Genomic DNA, 21,074 nt, shown 5'->3' on the forward strand with positions numbered 1-21,074 from the left:
GCAGTTATTTCCTACTCAAATTTTTTTCTGTTTGTGCATGTCTGGTTATGTGGGCCAATAATTCCCGTGTTGTTTAAGCTGAGTTAAAGTGGATTTCCTTTTCCTTGCTGCCCGAAGTATCCTAATTGGTAAATAGAGGTAACATGTGCAGGAGACTTGGCAGTTTGCAAAGCTCCCGCACATCAGTGGTCACATTTAAATCTCACGACAGCCTTGAGGTGAGTACGCTTAGATTCCTCCCCTCGGGAGAGAGGACCGAGGCCATGAGGGGGTGGGAGACGCATCCAAGCTCCTAGTTCTAATAGGTGGTGGAGCAGGACTCGAACCCAAGTCCTTTCTTCTATTTCAGGCTCCTCCTACAATCTCACACTGTCTCTCAAAGAAATAGGTTTGTTCATTTATCCATCTATCTATCTGTCCAAAACTATTCACTGAGAACCTGCTGGATATCAGATACTGTCTGGAACGCCCAGTTTGGCAGAGAAGACAGTGAGTGCGTGGGGAGTTACAGTAAAGAGCGACAAGGGCTCAGGCATCAGCACTGGGGCTCTGGAAAAACAAAGGAGGGACACCTGGCCTGGGGCAGTAGTCAGGGAAAGCTTCCTGGAGGAAGTGATGCTAAAGGTGAGTTTTTTCCCTGGGTGGCACCACTTTTCTACCCACCCCTTAGAGAACTCTTAGTTGAGCTCTTTTGTCAAGAAAGTAGTGAGGTGGAGCTAGTTCAAGAAGGAAGGGCATTCCTAGCGATCAGGAGGCCTGGAGAAGGCTGTGAGCGGGTAGTGTGGGGAAAGCGCCCCAGACAGGAGTCAGAAGATCTGGGTCTGGCCCTGGGCAAACGCTGTCTTTCTTCCAGGACTTGCTTTCTCATCAATGATACAAAGGGATTGGATCTTAGAAGTTCTGATCACACTGTCCCAAGCAGGCAACAAGAACAGGGCAGATAGGAATGTCATCGGGGAGCTTGGGAGGGTGCTGCCCCGTCCCTTCTCATAGCCTCCTGCCTTTGCTCCAGCTCTTCCTGCTGCCTGGAAGGCTTTTGCCCATCTTGTCCATCCATTAACATGTAACTCACTGCTTGCTCTGTTCTTCCTGTGTCCAGGCAGATGTAGGGCTCTTCTCGGCTCCCACAGAGCCCTGGGCCGTAACATGCTTGTCCCACTCAGCATGTTTGGATATTCGCATGCCTGACTGTCCCTTGGCTGTGCACTCCTTGAGGGGGGGCTGCAACCTTGCATCTCCACGTTCCTAGCACACAGCATCGTGCCTGGTGTATGCGTGTGTCAAAGAACGATGGCGGACTGCGGACTTGGTTTGATCATAGGTCTTCAAATTGGAAGAAGTGCCAAAAATGACTTGGGTATCAGAATAAGTGCTTCCATGCCCATTATGCAGACAAGACTCTCAAGGCTCCGGGAGCTTAAAAGGATTATGGGAAGGACACGCCAGGTCTCCTGCTTTCCAGGACGACGGTTCTGCCCTTCCACCAAGACTCCAGCTTTCACTTTCATTTCATCCCTTCGGGAAAACGGAAGAGGGATTTTCGCTGGTGTGAGCTGAAGGAGACGGGAGTCGAGGTAGAACAGCTTGAGGAGAGGAGAGACGTGAGGCGTGTGAAGCTTCATTTGGGTAACAGCCTTTGGAATAGATTAAGACGGTGAGGCTGGGAGGAGGCAGGTGGAAGATCGGAGGAGGCAGCATTTGACAAGGCGGAGCTGTCTGCGGCCTGAACAAACAGTTCATCTCTGGGGAGAGAGGAGAAGGGCTGCGCAGAGCGGGTGTGCGAGACAAGCTCCATGTGCAGTGAAGTGACTCGTGCCGCAAACACATCTCTGCCCTCCGCCTGGGCTGTCACAGCCCGGCCCCCCTCACGTGTCATTTATCTTTCGGCTTCCAAGCTGCAACCGACTCTTCCAGGCCATCTGAAGACAGAGGCTGGGCTTCTTAGGGGGGCGGGGCGGTGCCTGCTTCATTTTCGGGTCCCGTCTTCATCGCTTTGGGATGTAGTTTTGGTCTTCTTTGTTCTTCTACCCTGAGTTTCTTCCTTGGCGACGTGCCTCTGGCTCGTTGGGCCCCGATGCATCCTGCCGTGCTGCTGCCTGTCAGAACCTGACGAGAGGCACCTTATCAGTTCCTTGGCAGGCGCGGGTGGCGGCCGCGTACACGCACTGAGTCTCAGATAGACGCTGCTCCGCTGGCTCCCGCTCGTGGAGGCGCGCACCTTTGATGGAGGGCCCCGCCTCACTACTTGCTATGATAGGGCTGCTGGTGATAAAAGTGTCTCATGCCCATTGGCTTTGGAAACGGCAGACGGAGAGCTGGGTGGGGGTGGGGCAGGGAGTCACTCGGGGAGGGCACACTCCCTTTTGTACAAGCCGACTTTGTCTCTGCCAGAGCCTTTAGTTGTCCAGCCCAGGACAGGTTTGAGCCACCTTTGACTGTATTTTTACTCTAAAGGACACATGATCAAACACATCCCCGGTGCTGCTGGGGGCGTTGTGGCAGGCTGTCGGCCAGACCAGCCTCTGAGCTCCTTGAGGGCAGGGCTGTCATTGCATTTTTCTGGTTCCCCAGCCCAGGCTGCATGCCAGGCATGTGTACCTGGAGGCCTGCGGGCCTGAGTTGCAGCCCTGGCGTCAGCCCTTGTTAGTTGTGTGGTCTTGGGAAAATTACTCCAGCTCTCCTGAGCCCCTTCCCCAGCATGTGGGGGGCTTGGAGCAGAGGTGTCTTCTGGAGATGCTGATGCCAGAGCTGAATCTGGAAGGAGAAGGGGGCAGGGCTGTCTGGGGGACTGTTGGTGGGCACGTGAGGTTGGCTTCACAGACCCATGTAGCTGGTGGTGAGAGTGGCTGGGAACTTGCAGTGTGGGTCAGGCTCAGGCAGGCTAGATGGAGCGGGGAGGGAGGACACTGAGGTCCTGGTGACTGGGGGGAGAAGCTGAGGGGGTCGGAGAGAGACTTGTTTGGAGAGTAAAAGGAAGCCCTATTACCTGCGAGGAAGAGGGAGCAGTGGGCTGCGATGCTATGAAGCCATGACCGTGGGAGGGAAAATTCCAAGTGAGATGTGGGAGAAATTCACGCCCAGACTTCACACTTGATTCTCTAGAAAAAGTCCACCTCCTCTCCAGTTCCCTGTTGCCTCCTGAAGCAGACTCCCAAGGGGAAAGGGCAGAGGTGGGAGGACAAGAGAGGATGCCGACCACCTTAGACCCCATCACCTGCTGGGCTCGGCCACCTCCACTGCCCCGACTCTCTCCCCCAGCATCGCTCTGAGCCTGCCATGCCTCTGGGGAGCTGAGCGGAGCCCCAGGCATGCTTCTCAGAGGCTTTTTCTCTGTCTCGCTGCAGACTGCCTGCTTTGCCCGGCATTCCTCCAGACGCCCCCATCCTTCTTCTCGCTGCTGTGCCGTCTGCATGCACATCTGGTCACAGCCGCTCTGCTCACCTGCCCGCAGTGCCTTCCCAGGAAGCACTTCCTACGTCCACCAGCACCAGAGATCTAACAAAGCTCTTCCAAATCACCAGCAGACCATTTCGAAAAACAGATGTAATTAATATCTTGGATAGCTATAGTGTCTATAATTGTAGACTTATATAATAAAGTTACATAATTAATATCTTGTACCACAGTTTCTGGAGGGACCAATCCTGCCAGGATGGTGTTTATCTTCCAAGCTCTCCCACAAAGCATCTCTTTTGTCTAACCTTCCTCATCCCCTGGCTGTTGTCTTACTTGCCATTAACCATGGAAGTGGAATCTTTTTCTGCAGACAAACAAAACTAATAAATAATAGAGTACATCTTCTCTCTACCCTGGCACCGATCTGGTTGGCCTTAATGAGATTTGAACACAGCACAGCGATGTTGATATCTGTCAAGCTTGCGACAGTGGAGTTCTCTCCATATTGGATTTCCTTGGGCTGTGATGCTCCCTTGCATTAGATATGTCATCCCTGTCGCTCTGAAGTCTGGAAGGCACTGGCTGGAAACTGTGCTGGTCTGGGAAAATCATGGCGTGCTTGAACACTCTCTGGAATTTCCATGTTCTCTGATCTGACGGCCCCTCAGGAAGTGGAGTGCTTCTGGGTACGTTACCATGAGGCATGTGGGTGTGGAGGAAGGAAGGGCTCCCGTCTCCAGGGATCCTCCGTGACGTCCTCCGTGACAGCAGGCTGACAGGAAGTGTCAGAGCCTTCAATTTCATGGCAAAGCGTTGGTGGTCAATGCACTCGGAGCATTATAAATGGCTGATGTGCCAGGGGATGCTCAGGGAGGAGGGTGTACCCACTGTCTGCATGGTGGAAGCACTTGTAGTGGGTTTTCTGCGTAATATTATAAATACAAATCCAATCATGTCACTTGCCTGCTTATGATCCTCCATAGACTCCTTGTCACCTTTGCAAAATAGTCAAGCTCCTTAGCTTGGAAAGAGCTCCTTGACCAGGGTGACCAACTATGTCACTTTGCCCGGGACTGGGGGTGGATTCCTGGGGTGTGGGACTTTCAGTGCCAGAACTGCAAGATCAGGGTGAACTGGGCTGCTGAATTGGTTACCCTATAACCATGATCCAGGCCCGCCCCCTCCGCGGCCCCAGCTCCGCCCCTCTCGGCCTGGAGTAATAAGCTCTAGTGCTTCTCCACGGATTGTAATGGTTTCCTGCTGTTTCTTGCCTCTGCTGGTACCCGACCCTGGCTCCCTGTCTTTGCCTGATTCCCTGCATCCTTTCAGGCTCAGCGAGGTATCACCTCACCTCGGAAGCCTTTGTTGACCCCCCAAGGTGGGGGAGTTCCTCTCCTCCGTGCTTACCCACATCATCACAGTCATCCCCGTGCCCTTTCATTGTCTATGTCCGCGTCTCTCCTCCACTGACTGGGAGCTTTGTGAAGGCAGGAATATGACCTACTGGACTTTGTATTCCTGGCACCTAGCACAGTGACATATTCAATTTAAAGATTTATTTAATTATTTGAATGTTGATATGAATGAATGAATGAAAGGTCGATGATAAAATATGGTCCAGGGGCTGGCCCGGTGGCACAGCGCTTAAGTTCACACGTTCTGCTCCGGCGGCACAGGGTTCGCCAGTTCGGATCCCGGGTGCAGACATGGCACCGCTTGGCATGCCATGCTGTGGTAGGCGTCCCACATATAAAGTAGAGGAAGATGGGCACAGATGTTAGCTCAGGGCCAGGCTTCATCAGCAAAAAGAGGAGGACTGGCAGTAGTAGCTCAGGGCTAATCTTCCTCAAAAAAAAAAAAAATATATATATATATATATATATATATATATATATATATATGGTCCAGGTGCTGGTGGCCTTTGAAAGCTTGTGTGTCTGTGTTCTGTTAACAAGCACATGGAGCAGCTCATGAAAGACAAGGAGACCCTAGGGGTGAGCACGGGGAGTATGGTGATAGCTTAAGGCCACCAAACTTCCTGCCCGGGGAAAAGGAGGCTGGAGATGAGGAGGGTGTATGGGATGAGGGCGGTGGCAGGCTGGGGTTCTGAAGCAAGCCTGTGTCCTGGGAGCTGGGATGGGGAGAGGGACAGGACCACTTGGGTATAAGCAAACCAAATATAGTGTCAGGGCAAATGCAGTGTCATTGGTCGTTTGGCTCTTTGGTGCCAAAGAGATATTCTTGACTAAGATACCTACACAGATAAGGGCTGCGGTCCAGGGAGAGAGAGATAGGAGATCCAGGAAGGTGACCAGGACACAGGACTCACGAAGTTCCTTGTAGAGAGGCCCTGCCTGGGCTTCTGAGGGCAGAGAGGAGCTGTGGTGGCACCAAGCAGGATCTGCTGGAATCAGGGCTGGTATGGGCACTGTGTCCTATGCCAGCCTGCTGAGTGGGGGCTGGGACTCGTCGGCAGGCTGCTCAGCGAGCCCATCGCCCCCTGGCCCCTGGTGGGCACTCCGCTTGAAAGAGAAGTCCCCTGGGCTTCCAAGGAGGCTGCCTTGTGCCCTGGAATCTCTGTCTGCGGGATGAATGTTTCAGAAAGCCAGCTGGGAGAGGCAGCGCCTTTTCAATCCAAGCAGAATAGAGCCTGAGGGGGAAGGGCATGGTGTCCCCGGGAGTGGAATAATGTGTTTGCGACACCATGTTCCCGTGTACAATGGGACGGGAGGTGAGTGAAGGACGGCTTTGGTTACAGAATTCTGTTCCTCTTGACCCGTACTGAATGAGAGTCTGGAATTGTCCCCAGTGACCTTCGACAGCAGCACAGGGTGAGGCGACGGTGCCGACCTTGATGAACTGGGACATGTGGGGGGGTCTGGCAGTGCCTGCTGTTCATGGAGCAGCTCACTCTGGCCAGAGGCTGGGCTGTACTTTCCGTAAATGACTTTGCGTTCTGGCAACGGCAAGGAATTATCTCTCCCGCTTGACAGAGGAGGAAACTGTGGCCCAAAAAAGTCTGATAACTTCCTAGCACTCTGCCTGATGCCTGGCACACCATCCTCCCAGTAGTGGCTGTAATTTAGGTAAGGTTTGCCCTGTGCCAGGCGTTGCCCTAGGGCTTTTATAGGTGCAGCACATTTAATCCTTCCAACCACCTCTGATACAGGTTCCGTTATTAGCCCCATTTTACAAATGAGGAAACGGAAGCACAGAGAGATTAAGGAGCTTGCCCAAGGTCACACAGCTGGTAGGTGACAGAGCCAGAATTTGAAGCTAGGTAGTCTGACTCCACAGTTTGAGCACTTAACTGTATACAATACACCTCGTATACAGACAGCACTCAAAACTGTAAGCTGCTGATGCTCTGATTGCCCCCAAAGGCACACAGCTTGTGAGGGCAGAGCTGGGATTGAGCACAGGATGCCCGGCGCTAAGATTTCTGCACTGGATGTCTGTACCAGGCGGAGTGAGGGGTTCGTGGAGTTTCCTAGTTAACCGAGGGTTAGTAGGAAAACCCAGCTGCCTTCAACCCCTTGACAGACCCGCCAGAGCTCTCTAGGGGGTGTGTTTCCTCCTCCTGGGCTCACAGCCCCACTGCGTTTCTCTGCTTTCTTTGCGGTTGAGTGCGGCCGCGTCAATTCTAGCCACAGAATACTACCAGAAGGGGTGTGCACCACTTCCAGGCTCACCCCCACCCCCAAAATAATCCTCCTATCCACGATCCTGGAGGACATAAAAGAGGGTGCAGGTGGAAGGAGCCTCGGTACCTGATGATTATATGGAGCAAGGCCATCCCTGCCCCCGTGGGCTGTGATGTGAGCAAGAGACTGTCCCTACTGGGTTAAGTCACTGAGATATTGATATTGTTGTATTTGTCAGCTCCCTCCGCCCCAGTAACACAGAGCCTTTTTAAAAAGCCCTTGCAAAGTGCCTCAGTCCACTTCTCCCCGGCAGTAAACAGAGGCTGAGAGAGGAGTTTGGGAACAGCGCAGGCTTTAGGGTCAGTGACATCTGAGTTCCGGTCCAGCTTCCACTTAGCAGCCTTGTGCCTCAGCCTCACGGGGCCGCAGGGGCCTCCTCTGTGAAATCGAGGCAGTACCCCCTGTGCTGGGTCGTTTCCTGGAGTGAGAGGTGATGCGCCTACTGCCCCAGCACTGCATCGCCTGCATGCCTGCTCAGTAGATGCTGAAGGTTTCCCTTTTCATGAGAGAGCCGTTGTCCAATATGTGTCAAAACTTAAAGCGTTTGCATGGCTGTCAACTCAGCAATTCCACTTCCAGGAATTTATTCTAAGAAAATAATCTTGGATGCTCAAAGATTTAGCTATTAAAATGTTTATTCTAGTGTTGTATTTAAGTGAAAAATTGGAAACAAGCTAAATTTTCAGCAGTAGGAAATTGGCTAAATAAACCGTGGTGCATCTCTTCAATTGAGAACCATCCAGCCAGTAAACGTTGTGTAATAGAAGACCATGAAATGATGTGAAAAGTATTCACAGTAAAAAAATGGGAAAAGGAGATTATGAAACAGTATGCATCCCATGAACCTATTAAAAATAAAAGTAAAACCATATATGTATATGTGTGTGTGTACACACACACAGAAGAAAAAGACTAAAAGGATATACCCTAAAATATTCAAATGTTTATCTCTGGGGAGTGGGGTTTGTGAATTTTTTCTCTTCTTTGCTTATCTGCATTTTCTAGATTTTCCATCGTAAATAGGCATTATTTAGATAAAGAGCAAAAGCTAAGTTATAAAAACTCTTTATTGCCTGCATTAGCCGTGACACTGAACATCCCTTATCAGCTTATGTGGATGTTGACTCACACAGTGTGAGAGACAAAGGCAGATGTGAACTGACACAGGGTATCTCTGGAAATATCTGGTATAGAGTTGCGTTGCTGTCCTTTGTGGTTTAGTCGGGGGCTGGTCGTTGGGTGTTTAACATGGTGGGGATTATTTGCACGGAGACATGTGCACGTGGCCCTCTCCGCTCCTCCCTTGCCCGCAGAAGTGCTGCTGCTGCGAATCCTGTCCTCGGCAGGACGTGTGTCCCATGACACTGTCCGGGTGCCCAGTGATGTGAGCTTCTCCGGACAGACTGAGGACCAGAAGACGACAGCTGAAGACTTCCAGCCTTCATAGAGCAAGGCGTCCAGCAGGGGAGCATTTGGGGGAGCAGCCGTCTCCGGGCTGGTCTGCTCACCATGGGGCTTTCTCAGCCCTGGGCTGGGGACCTAATGGATGTGCGTGAGTTTGTTCCAAGCTTGTCAAAAACATGCTTTTGCAAGAATAAGTGAGCCACAGACTGGGAGAGAATATTCACAATGCACACGTCTGACAAAGGACTCCCATCCAGAATCTATAAAGATGTCCTATAAATTGACAATAAAAAGACAATTCAATAAAAAACAGGCAAAAGACTTGAACAAGCGCTTTACAAAAGAAGGTATAGGAATAGCTAATAAGCCGATACAAAGGAGTTCCACTTCATTAGTAATCAGGAAAATGCAATCTAAAGCCACAATGAAATAGCATTTCCTATCCGTTAGAATGGCTAAAATTTAAAAAAGTCTGATAATTCTCAAAGTTGGTAAGGATGCGGTGCAACTGGGGATCTCAGTTCATCGCTGTTATGGAATGAGTTTAAATTTCTGTTCATGTTAAATTCTGTTCAAAATGGCTTGATTTATGTGGTAAAATAGTTTCTGGACAAATATGTTTATTCATTTGTGTGCTTATCCAACAATTATGAATTTAGAGTTCATGATGGATAAAATAAAGTTCATGCCTTCAAGGAGTATGTGGACGGTTTGCAAAACGAAGCTTTGTCAAGTCAGCCACTGTATAGCTAGCGTTATTTACTATGTTTTCTTGATTCTCAGACACATGCATTATTTTACAGCCAATTTCAAAATAAATCTGACAACTGAAAAAAAATGTGTTTTTGCACCAAAAATAAGAGTCTCGAGGTGCCTTTGTCTGCATGTCATTTTTCACACTTGGGCCTGGATCCAACAGGAAAGAGAGAATTTTCATCCTCTTTGCTTTTGCCTCTGCGTTTAAGTTCTTTGAAAAGAAACACATGGGAAAGCATAGTATTAATAATAATCTCGTTCCATTTATTGAAACTCTTTTTACTCAATCTCTTGAAACATAGCTGCATTTTGGTCTCTCAATATAAGAAAATTATCTAAATTAACATAGTCTTAAGCCATAAGTTGGCATGGCTTTGTTTACTTGCCAAAAGGCATGAATGTAAGGCAAAGGTTACATTCATTCCACAAATACTTTTGGTGCCCGGCACTGAACTGGGCACTGTGGGGTGGCACAGAAGGATCAGCTCTGATGTGAGAAACTGGTTTCATTTTATGATGAGAAGAGTTCTGGGTTTAAAGTTAGGGGACTGGATTGGACTATGACCCTGTGATGTCTTATCTATGTGATCTGGGGCAAGTCACTTTAATTTTCTGAGCCTTTGTTTTCTCCTGGGTAGAATGGGTACGATAATACCTATCTCATATGGTTGGTTTCATGGATTATGTACAAAAACATCCTGGCATGTAGGGGCTGGCCCCGTGGCCGAGTGGTTAAGTTCGCGCGCTCCGCTGCAGGCGTCCCAGTGTTTCATTGGTTCGAATCCTGGGCGCGGACATGGCACTGCTCGTCAGACCACGCTGAGGCAGCGTCCCACATACCACAACTAGAAGAACCCACAACGAGAAATATACAACTATGTACTGGGGGGCTTTGGGGAGAAAAAGGAAAAAATAAAAAAATCTTTAAAAAAAAAAAAAAAAAACATCCTGGCATGTGATGGGTGCTCAATGAATGCCTATTGACCCTGAGTCTCAATGGAGACACAAGGTGTGCTTGAACAGGTTCTCAGAGACAACATGACGACAGTAGGGAGCGTGTGTTATCAAGTTATCAAGATTGGGATGGCACAGCTTTTAGAATAACTTCCATCCAAGGATTTTTCTGCAGTTTTCAGTGAGCCATTGTATAACATCGGGAATGTGTCTGTGACTTTGACCTTGGTTTGGTAGTGAGAAAATGTGACTTGGCCAAACGAAAGTGAGTGAGTATTATAGTTTGGGGCTTCTTGGAGATATTGTTGGAGATATTATCTCCATGACTCCAAAGGGCAGCAGGTGAAGGGTAAGAAAAGTGATGGCAGGGGCATCATGTTTCGAAATAATTTCCTGGAAAAGAATCAGGAATGAGAAGGGCTGGGGGTAAAAATAGAGAAAGAAAAATCGAGAAAGGAAGGTGAGTGGAGGCCACTCATCCAGTGGGACAGTAAGGTTTCCTTTTGGATGAAGTGTGGGCAAAGGTGTGTGAAGGGTGGTGGGAGAAGGGTCCCAAGGCCACACACATGGTTAGTGCCTGATCCAGGATGAGAAACTCACACTTCGTCACCCAAATATCCTTTACTGTCCCATTGCAAACTTTCTCAATGATACCACTTTGTCAGTCTCTTATTTACTGAGTGCGCGCACACACACACACAGGCACGTGTACTTGCACACACAAGTTGGCAAGCCCTGTCTGGGGGGAAAAATGGCTGGTTCATCAGTTCATGTTTCTAATTTGAAATCTTTATTTGGTTTGATGTGTTTTAAACGTTTGTGATCTGGGTCAGCCAGGTGCTCTGGGACGTGGTGGCTAAAGGAGGAGTAGCAATGGGAAGGTGCTGGCTGGGTGCCCGAGAGCTTTTGTGAGCTGAGATTTACGGCTGAGCGAGAGCTCTAGACTGCGTGAGGAAAGGGAGGTGGTCAGGGTGGAAAGGCAGGTCCAGAAGGAGCTGCCTGTGGAAAGGCCTGGGTGCTGAGCAGCGTGGCGTGTTTAAGAAGTTACCTATGGCTGAGGCTGGCCTGTGGACTGGGAGGCAGATGTGGAGGAGAGGAGCTGCCGAGCCTCACGCATCTTTTCCTCACGGGCCCTTTTCCTTCTCTTCCCAGTTTTGCCAACTAAGTGGAGCAGAAGAGTCCTTTCTTGCCCTGGTGAAGTGGCAGGGAGGGGTTGAGTGGTTGATGGAGGCTGTGAGGTGGCAGGAAGCTCTGGGTCCTTGGCAGCCCAGGGAAGGCCTGACCTTCGGGCAACTTGGCCCAGAGAGCCCGGGACGCTGAGACTAGAGGACAGAAGCCTTTCTAATGTTAGGAGATGGTTGAAACCGGTTCAGAGGAACGACTGTGGAGAAGTCATTTATTTTCTTTAAATCTTGCTCTTTGCCGTCATTTGATTTAAATAGAATTCTTTAATATTCAAGCCTAATTTAAGAAATTCTTAGAAAAAAAGCTTAGTGGAGAGGAAAATCCTGCTGACGTGGCTCGCTTTGATGACACCCGGCCTCAGGCGTCCACTGGGTTCCTCAGCCTCTTCACCACAAGTGCGTGCCCAGCCGCAGGGGCAGCGGCTGGGAGCTTGTCAGAAATGCAGAATGCCAGGGCCCTCCCCAGACCTACTGAATCGAAAGCTGCATTTTCACAGGAGCCTCAGGTGACCCCAATGCACACGATAGATGTGTAAAAAATAAAGAAATGACGATGATAGAAGGCATAACCAGCTCCCTAGCAGGTGAAAACTTGAACACTCAGAACCAGACACTTCGGACTTCGAGATGGAGGGGAACAGGGCTAAGTAATTTTAGAAACAATGTGTAAATCTCTGCGCTGCTTAGAATACTCCAAAAAGCAGCAGATTATAAATTGCATGGTGGAGTTTGTCAGGATGAAGGGACGTTGCGCCTTGCAACGCACGTTGCTCGTCTCTGACAGGCCTTGCCGGAGCCTCGCTTTCTCCAGCTCTTGCGAATCCCACCAGATCAGCTCTCCGTCCCGTGTCCCGAGTCTGGCTTCCCCGAGGTCGAGCCTCGTTGGAGATGTTGAAAGTTGGCCTGCCCATTCTCTTTCTCTCTCTGAAGATTTTAATTGCTAGGTATTAAAAACACCCATGTAATGTATATTCCATCTGAGAGTCCGGTTTTCTAAACTTCCTGTAATGCAATCTGCACGGAAAGATTGGACTATGGATGAGTGGGGGTTGCGCTGCTGGGAGGAAGGCTGAGGGGGCGTGGCTGGTGGGGGTAGATTTGGATTGATTTTGGTGGATTTGGAGAATAGCTGCCTTCCTAGTGACTTATCACGAAACAAATGTTAGTAGTGTGGGCACACTGGGCCAAAAAAATCTATGAAATCTTATGATTCTCTCCTTGGTATCACCCCTAAAATTCACAGTCACCATAGTTTACTGACTATGTGCCCCAGACTTTACATACATTATGTTGCCTGCAACAACCCCAGAAGGCAGGTGGCGTTGTGCCCATTTACAGGTAAGGAAGCTGAGGTTCAGAAAGGTTAAATGCTTGTCTAAGGCCACAACACCAGCTGTGAAGCTGGGGTTCGAATCCAGGTCCCTTTAACTCCAGAGCTGTACTCTCTTGATGGCGCCCTCAGCTGTCCGCTAGGAGCCAGGCTCTTTTTGGGCATGACCTTCTGGTTTGTAGCCATGGAACCCACCAGCCTCTTTCTTCAGTTGCTGGAAGCAAATCTCATAAACGTGGTCATCTGTGAGAAGAAGAGGGTGAGGAGTGACCTGGCCTGCTGTCTGGTGGCAGTCAATTCCACCAACATCAGATAAACAGCTACATGCACAGGCAGGGCTCTCGGCCCTTACTCTTACGGCGCTGGCCATAAACACATTCACTGCTCGCCTGCACCTGCTAGGTGGGATGTTGACAGCACAGTGTGCTTTTACAAAGTGTCTTGTGTTCGAGGCTGCGCAACATATCAGAAAGGGCACAGAATTTGAACTCAAAATGCCTGGATTGGAATCTTGTTCTCCCACCCACCAGATTTGTGATGCTAAGCAGATCCTTTTTCCCCTCTGAGTCTTGGGTTCCTCATCTGGGCCTTGAAGATCAAGGACAGCCATCTCATAGAGCTGTTGCAAGGGTTAAATGCTATAATGTATGTGAACGGGCCAGTGCAGTGCCTGGCACACAGTCGTTGCTTTAAAGATGCTTATGGAACTCTGAGTCTTTGGTGCTTTACTATTTTCAAAGCTTGCTCTGTCCAACATCTCACCCATGCTTCTGTGGCATAGACAGGTTGGCCTAGGCCTCTTGAACTCCCCTGTAGGCCACCTTCCAAGCCCACAGGGCTGAGCTCCAAGCAGTGAGGGACTGGGTGTGTTCCTATGTCACCTCTCAACTGTGAGCTCGTCAGACCAGGAGGACTGCGGCCTAGGGTGAGAGATGGAACCGCCATCCTTTATTCAGTGGCCCAGGCTGCTCTGTGACCCTGGCTGGCCACATGTGAAACTTTTATCCTTTGGCCAGCATTTCGTAATCGGCACCATTTGTACAAACATTCCAAGAAACAATTGTTTGTACAGGCTCATAAATTTGTGGGACAGTTTACATATGGAGCCCAATTAAATGATGACCTTCTGGCGCTCAGGACCCATTCCAGGCCCTTCCCTGTGGTCATGATTTTCTGGGCCTGAGGCTGTGATGGTCCTGCTTTGGCCCTCTTGACTCTTTCCCCAACCCCTCTCTGGGGCCTTTCATGATAGATAGTCCTCAACCCACAGTTTTCTCTCTTGAGTCTTCCCAAGCAAGAGCTCCTCAGGCCCCTGCCTCAGCCTTCTGTCTTTGGTGGATAACTCCCAGATCTGCCCCAATGCCTAACCCTGCTTCCTGCTTGCAGAATAATAATCAGTATGAATTCTGTCCTTCTGCACACATTCCCTGAGCTCCCACTATGGCTATCGCTGGGGATTCAGGGTGAACAAGATAGATGAAGCCCTGGACAGGAGGAACAAACAAGTAAAACAAAGAAATAACTCATAAAATTCCAGGTAGACAGAGAATGAATCGTCAAACCAAATGGTCAGGAAGTGGAGAAACTGGGCTGTTGGTTTGTCGCATAACTGAGAGCTAGTGAGCACCATCTCTGGTGGGCCGGCTCTGAGGAGAGGTAAGTAGGCTAAGAGGTCAGTGGGGAGGGCTGGGAAATGGTGAGGGAAGGCTCCTCTGGGGACGGGACCACCGAACAGACCCTGCATACTGAGAAAGAGCTGGAAGATCCTGGCAAAAGGAAGCAAGACATACAAGAGGCTCTGAGGTGGGAGCAAGCGAGCATGGTGTTTTAGGAAGGGCCACTATTTATTGTGTGTTAATATATGCCAGGCAGTCTGCGTGGTTCTTACAGGCAGTGTCTTCACGGATGCTCTGAGGAGAGTGATGACAGTGTTCCTCCCAACTACTCAAGATCAAAGAGCAACTCTGGGCTCGTTCCCCTTTTTAAGGATGAGGAAGCTGAGACGTGGGAGGCTGAGTAACTTGTCCAGGGCGTCTGGACCATGGAGGTGGTGGATCGGGCACTTCACCAGGCTCGCCGGACCCCAGGACCTCTGTCCTCTAGTGCTCATGGCACCACACCGCCTCCTTTCCACCCCACTCTGTCATTCTGATTAAACCTCACCTCTTGCCTTTCCTACACTCGCTTCCAAGGAGGCACCCTCCCGTGCCTTAGGCGTCAGAGCCCCTCCAAGCCTGCTCTGGCTTGTCCCCACCTTGCCCCCAGCACCTGGCCAGGTCTTTCTCAGTATTTCCCCTCTGTCCCTTCCCAGCTGCCGTTTCATCTGTCCCCAGAGCCTCAGGCTGGTTTCTACCTGTTTTGTCTGCTCACCTCTCGCAGAATTGTCCTCATCTGTGACTTCCTCACCACCCTGGAGTGAAGCCGTCAGTGAATTTTGATGCTCTGAATTTCAAAAGAGATCAGGTATTTTAAACCTTATCAGTGATATTAAGAATGACCCCTTGAATTTGAGGAGGACACTGCAGTGAACAAGACATTCACTGTTGATGTGCGGCCTGAAGAGAGTCCTGTGCCTGTAAATAGCAGAAGCAGTGGGGGATGATTTTGAATTTGGGTGTTGCTGATGGCATTGCAGTAAGAGAGGAATGGGGATTTTAATGCCTATGGGTGGGGTGTGGGGCAGAGGGGGAGGAGCAAGCTCTGGCGAGGACGCGGGTTTGACACTGTGCGGGGGAACAAATACTGGAGTTCAGTCTCAGCTAACTGTAACTTTTCTGTTGTATCTATTCTATGCATCTACTAATAATGAGGGACAAATACTCAGCACAGTGCTGTGCACCTGGAAGATGCTAATACAGCGTTACTTCCCTCCCCACGTCCTGGTCCCACCCCCAGCAGCTCCATGCCCAGCAGGTTGACCAGGTCTCCTGAATATGGGTTTACTTTCAAGTTGCTCTGCCGGAGAAAATGATATTTAAGTGAAGCTAAAAAAATAAATAATGATGACAAGTGATAGTAGAGGAGGGAATACAGTAAACTCTTGACCAGAATGCCTGGGGAATGAAGAGTCTGGATTAGTGTTTTCCAGACTCTCTCTGTTTAAGCCTTTGAGTTGATGGTGGAGAATCAGGCTAGGAAGGTAGTGTAGGGTATGGCTGAGGGCATAAGCTTTGCCAGCTGGGTTCCAAGTCCTGGCTGTGCCAATTCCTAGCCGTGTGGAGCAGGTAATTTAATCTCTCCAAGCCTCAATTTTCTCATCTGTAAAATGGATGTAATAATAATTTCTTCCAGGAATCTCCTGCTATATAACAAACCATCTCAACACAAGGACTTAAAGCAATGACAACATTTGTCTTGCTCACAAATCTATAATTTGGGCAGGGGTCAGTGGGCGTGGTTTCCTTTGCTCTGTTCAGGATCGACGCGGGTGGCTGGAAGCTGGGATCAGCTGAAGTTTCACCCACCCACTCACTTATCGGGCAGTTGATGCTGGTAGCCAGCGGGGGTCTAGCTGGGCTGCATGTGGCCTCTCCATGTAGCTTGGGCTTCATCATCGCCTGGTGGCTGGATCCAAGGGGCAGAATCCTGAGAGATGGTGCGCGCGCCGGGTGGAAGATGTATTGCCTTGTCTCAGAGTTCACTCAGTACCGCTTGCTCCCTTTCGTTCAGTAGAAGTGAGTCTAGAAGGCTGGCCGTAGAAAGGGGAGGGAGATTAGACTCCACCTTTTGCTGGGAGGAGTGGAAAATAATTTGCAGCCCTACGTAAAACCACCACCTAGTTCCTCCCCCGTCAGGGCCGTGGTGAGGACTGAATGTGATCTGGCAGTAACCAGGTGCTTGCCTGGCACAAAGGTAGAACCACGACAGCCTGGTGAAGTGTATCATCTTTCTAGTTTGCAGTTGAAGACCTGAGGCCCTGAGAGGTTCAGTGACTTGCCCGGATTCCCAGCGAGCGCCAGAGCAGGGATTGTACTGTTGCGTGCGGGACTCCACGTGGCTCCTCCAGAGATGAGCGATGGCACTGGCCTCACCGGGCATTGTTTGCACGTGGTGCCTTTGTGACATATGCTGGGCCAGTAGTTACAGGAGAATGGTCTGTGAATTGGGTACTCTAACCTCAGCAGTGTGAGGTCATCCTTCCCCATCTCCCAGAATGTCCATCCTTCTTTCCTCTTTGAAAAGGTAGCTGGGGGTTGATTAGGTGGGACGGTAATATTTGCTGTGCCCTGTGCATCCTGCTGTGGGATTGATGCAGCGAAACAGTCAGTTCCATCTTTCCCAGGTTGTCGTCCAGAAGGCCTTGGATATCATATTCAGACAGGCCTGTATGTCATATTCCCCCACCGCGCCCGGTCCCCAGGTACCTTGGGAGGCATCTGAAATCTGCTGGCTCGCCCTGGAAGCTTCTGTTCCCCACATCAACCCTTAACTAGACTGGGCTGATCTGTGGCTTTAAAACACTTCCATCCTGCTCCACTCGCTGCGCTCCGTTGGTGTAGAGAGGGAGGTGTGGATCCCTTTGTCTGTTTACAGGGCTTGTAAAATAGGAGCTATATCTGTAGCATGAAATTATATGTGTCAATAAGGTAGAATGTTTTTTGGAAAAAGAAAACCTGACAAAACGTGTTTTAATTTTGCAGTGGGGATCATATCAGCTGTCAAATTAAAATCTGTTCCTCCTCCTCGAAATGAAAAGTCCCTTTTGTAGATAAAAACCTGAGGAAGCAGCCGATGTAATTGGACCGCCACCTCCAGGCTTTTTAATTTGAGTTTCCCTTCTTATTCTCCTTCCTGTGTGTCAGGTTATTTGTCTTTCCCAGGACCAATTTGCTGGCTTAAAATTTGAAATGTTCTGAATTCAGAGCTATTTTGCTCCATATTATTATTTCTGTTTTAAAGAGAATTGATAACCTAAAGGGTTTTTCTTTTTAAAGTCAAATCCCACTTGTGAAGTGTGAAACTCCCGGAGACCATTGTGTCGGCAACGCCTCCTTCCGCTCGGACTGAGCGGCCCCGAGCTTTTCTGGAGGCAGCCGTGTTGCGGATCTGCTTTATGGGGGGGTGGGGGGCAGGGGGCCCGGCAGAGTGAAGCAGGAGGTCGAAGGTCACATCTGAGGTCTCCTGGAGGCTGAACTCCAGACCAGCCAGTGACTGTGTCACAGCCAGGGAAGTAGCAGGGTCCTCTTAGCATTCTGCGGGCTTTGCACAATGGCACCTCAGGATTTTACTGCTTGGGGATAACTTTGGGTGCTGGGAAAGAAGCTATTTTCCATTTTCTTTCTATTTTCCTTTAAGCTGTAGATATTGCTTTTCTAATGGGAAAGAAAACCTCTGATTTAAACACAGAACCGCAACCCCCAAAGAATTCCTGTTTAGAGTGACTGTTTCCAGGCTCGTTGGGCGCTCACTCATCCGTTCCTTTAGCCAGTATTTTCTGAGGCACCTACTATGTTCCAGGCACATGCTAAGTAGCCATGGCCCTTGTCCACACGGAGCTTAGAACCTGTGGGATGACAGCAGGAGTCACAGGGGCTCAGAGAAATGGAACATCCAGACAGCACGTGGTGCCACTGGACGGTAGGAAGGAGAGTCCACCCAGGAGGAAGGTATGACAAGGCTTCCCGAGCTGAAGTCTGCAGACGGAGTAGGAGTTAGCTGATGAAAGAGGAGGGAAGAGTGTTCCAGGCAGAGGGAACAGCATGGGCAAAAGCCCAGCGTCAAGGGGAAGTGAAGGCATGAGGGCCTGAAAGAGGCTCGGGGAGGCTGGGATGGAGCCGTTGAACTAGGCAGTAGGAGAGGCAGCAGGGCCTGCTCCGCCCAGGGCTGCAGACCCCATGCAGGAAGGTCGTCTTTGTCTGAGAACAGTAGTAGGGGGCCTGAGGCCACCTGCACTGCATGTGGATGGAGCAGCATGTAAGCCTGTAAGGGCAAAAATGCAGGAAGCTGCTAAGTCCTGCTCGTCGGAGGCCGACCTTTGCCAGCCTGTAAAACAGGAAAAGAAGCTGGTTCTGTTGACATGGGGGTGTGAACAGCTGTCCTGTCTTTGGGTTCACACAGGATCTTGAAGTCTGCAGCTGCTGCGCTTTGGGATCAGCGGGGAGGAGCGAGGCTGTGTTTCCATGCACACACCTGTGCGTGAGTGTGTGCCCGTGTGTATGTCTGTGTAGACGTGAGGCCATGTCTGCACCCGAGTGGGCGTGTTCCTGGTCGTCGGCATGCAGACATTCCTGGGAGAGGAGAGGAAGCCCCCGCCAGATAGACCGACCCTCTGCTCCCTTGGACAGCCGCCCGTCATTTGTTTGGTGCACATTCATTCAGTGAGGGCCCCCTCTGTGCCAGGACCCTGGGACGGGAAGAGGATTCTTACTTCTGACAAAGCCACCGCAGGCAGGGTCCAGTCTGTGGAGGATGTCCAGACAGGGTTCAGGCCGCCTCTTGGCAGGGATGGCTGCCTCCAGCTCCCCTTTGCTCGGCAGCAGGTGCATCTGCCCAGGACCTGCCCCGGGAGGCCCCATCTTTGCAGGAGTGGAGGAGCCCCTGACTGGCTGCACAGGGGCTGGACCCTGAAGCTCTGCTGACAGACCCCTGTGCTGGGGTCGGAGAGGGGGCGCTGAGGCCCCTGCAGATCTCATTTAGAGGAAAACCCAGCACACCCACCGCTTTGGTTTTTATTTCAGCCTCTGTCCTGATGCTGTCTCCCTTCCCACCTCTCTCTTTTTGGTTCCTGTTCCTGTTTGCACCCCTCCTCCACCCCTTCACCCCCAAAGTGCTCCTGTAACAGAACTCAGTCTCGTTTCCCACCCTGTCGCAGCCCCGCCACACTGACCCAGATTCACGGTTCCCCACAGTGCTGTAAGTTGGGAGAGTTTTGAGTTGACCTCAGGCAGGAATTGAGAGTGTCCTCATCTGTGTGATGGGTAAAAATACTCACGTCCTGGAGTTCTGCGAGGATTATCTGGGATAATGCCCTGCCTGGCATGTTCCTAATAAATCCCTAACACAGTCATGCGTCTCTTAATGACGGGGATACGTTCTAAGAAATGCGTCACTGGGTGATTTTTCGTTGTGTGACCCCCATAGCATGCACCTGCACAAACCCAGGTGGTACAGCCTACTAAACACTGAGGCCATAAGGTACTAATCTTATGGGACCACCATTGTATATGTGGTCTGTCGTTGACTGAAACGTCGTTGTACAGCGCATGACTGTAAACAATGTGGTTATTATGAAGGACCAATCTCGGCAGCCTAGTACAGGAGAAAGAGAGTGCTTTCCAGTCAGTAGAACAACTGGTATTTATTAAGCACCTTCTTCTACTTCTAGCTAACATTCAAGCACTTTCTATGAGCTGGGCACTGGATGGAGCAGCCCTGGGACACAACAGAAGTGCGATAACATAGAGGCAGGACTCAAACCCATGCCATAGCCCAACAGTGGGGCCTGTGGCACACATGAGACCAGGACTCAGCCCCAGAGGCGTCTGTGTTAGGTTGGTGTGTCATGTATCACCACCAAGGTGCAACCTCTGAGGTTGCGTTTTCACTGCGTCTTCTGTGAAGACACACGCATTATTCAGAACACTTGGTCGGTGTTGCTCTGCTCCCGTCCAGGGCTCACCCACGGGGAGAGCTGTGAGGCCTGCAGGGTCTCCAGAGGAGGCTGGTGTTCCTTTCTTCCCAGGGCAACTCACCTGCGGGGGCTGCACTGCGCTTTCCGCCAGCACACCCCTTCTGCTGTTCACCGAGGAGAAGAATTGGGCTAATGTTAGGTTGAGGGTGGCCTGTGGGGCCTGCATTTCGTGTTTGGAGTGGGATCCAAACTCTCATGTGGCAATGAATGCTGTGTGATGCTACGCTCATTTCGACTCCAGCGGAGCTCTCCGTGAGAGCAGAATCTTCTCTTTGGAAAAGAATTCAAATCGTCCGAGCAGATCGTCCTCCGCTGATGGTTGGGCTGCTGCACCTGGACATGGGGACACTGGAGTCTCTTAAAGCGGGGCTCCTGTGTCTTCACTGGAAGCTGCCTCCTGTTTCTGTGGGGAACATGGAGGGGTGAGGGAGTGAGGAGTGTGTTTGTCCCCTGTGCTTCTCTGTGGCTCGGGCCCCTGGTGAAGTGTGTGAGGGATGGGTGGCCCTGACTACGTCCTTCAGATACCGCTGATGGAACCAGTGATGGTTGGCATGGCAACGAGAAGTTTCAGAGGACTGTGGGCACTATTCCTAGATACTTAAAAGTCCCCATAAAAAGGAAAGCAGACGTGTTTGGGTTGCCCAAAGGGCTGAACTAGGGCTATGGGTGGGCAGGTGTCTGTTCAATTGAAGGAGGAACTCTGACCACCAGAGCTA

At 50.5% G+C, this 21,074-nt stretch overlaps 1 protein-coding gene and 1 long non-coding RNA gene across 4 annotated transcripts in view; one reads left to right on the forward strand and one right to left on the reverse strand.

Annotated features, from left to right (window-relative positions):
- The window catches only part of NAV2 (neuron navigator 2), a 706,422-nt gene that overhangs the window by 33,195 nt on the left and 652,153 nt on the right, over positions 1-21,074 (forward strand). The gene's annotated exons all lie outside the window — the stretch shown is intronic.
- Positions 10,982-16,739, reverse strand: LOC138925053 (uncharacterized). The gene is made up of 4 exons (XR_011440712.1): positions 16,570-16,739; positions 16,201-16,416; positions 15,099-15,170; positions 10,982-12,971 (listed from the first exon to the last, which is right to left on the reverse strand). It is a non-coding gene; the product is annotated as an uncharacterized lncRNA (long non-coding RNA).

The sequence above is a fragment of the Equus caballus genome, chromosome 7 (genome assembly GCF_041296265.1).
Source record: "Equus caballus isolate H_3958 breed thoroughbred chromosome 7, TB-T2T, whole genome shotgun sequence".
Lineage (NCBI taxonomy): Eukaryota > Metazoa > Chordata > Mammalia > Perissodactyla > Equidae > Equus > Equus caballus.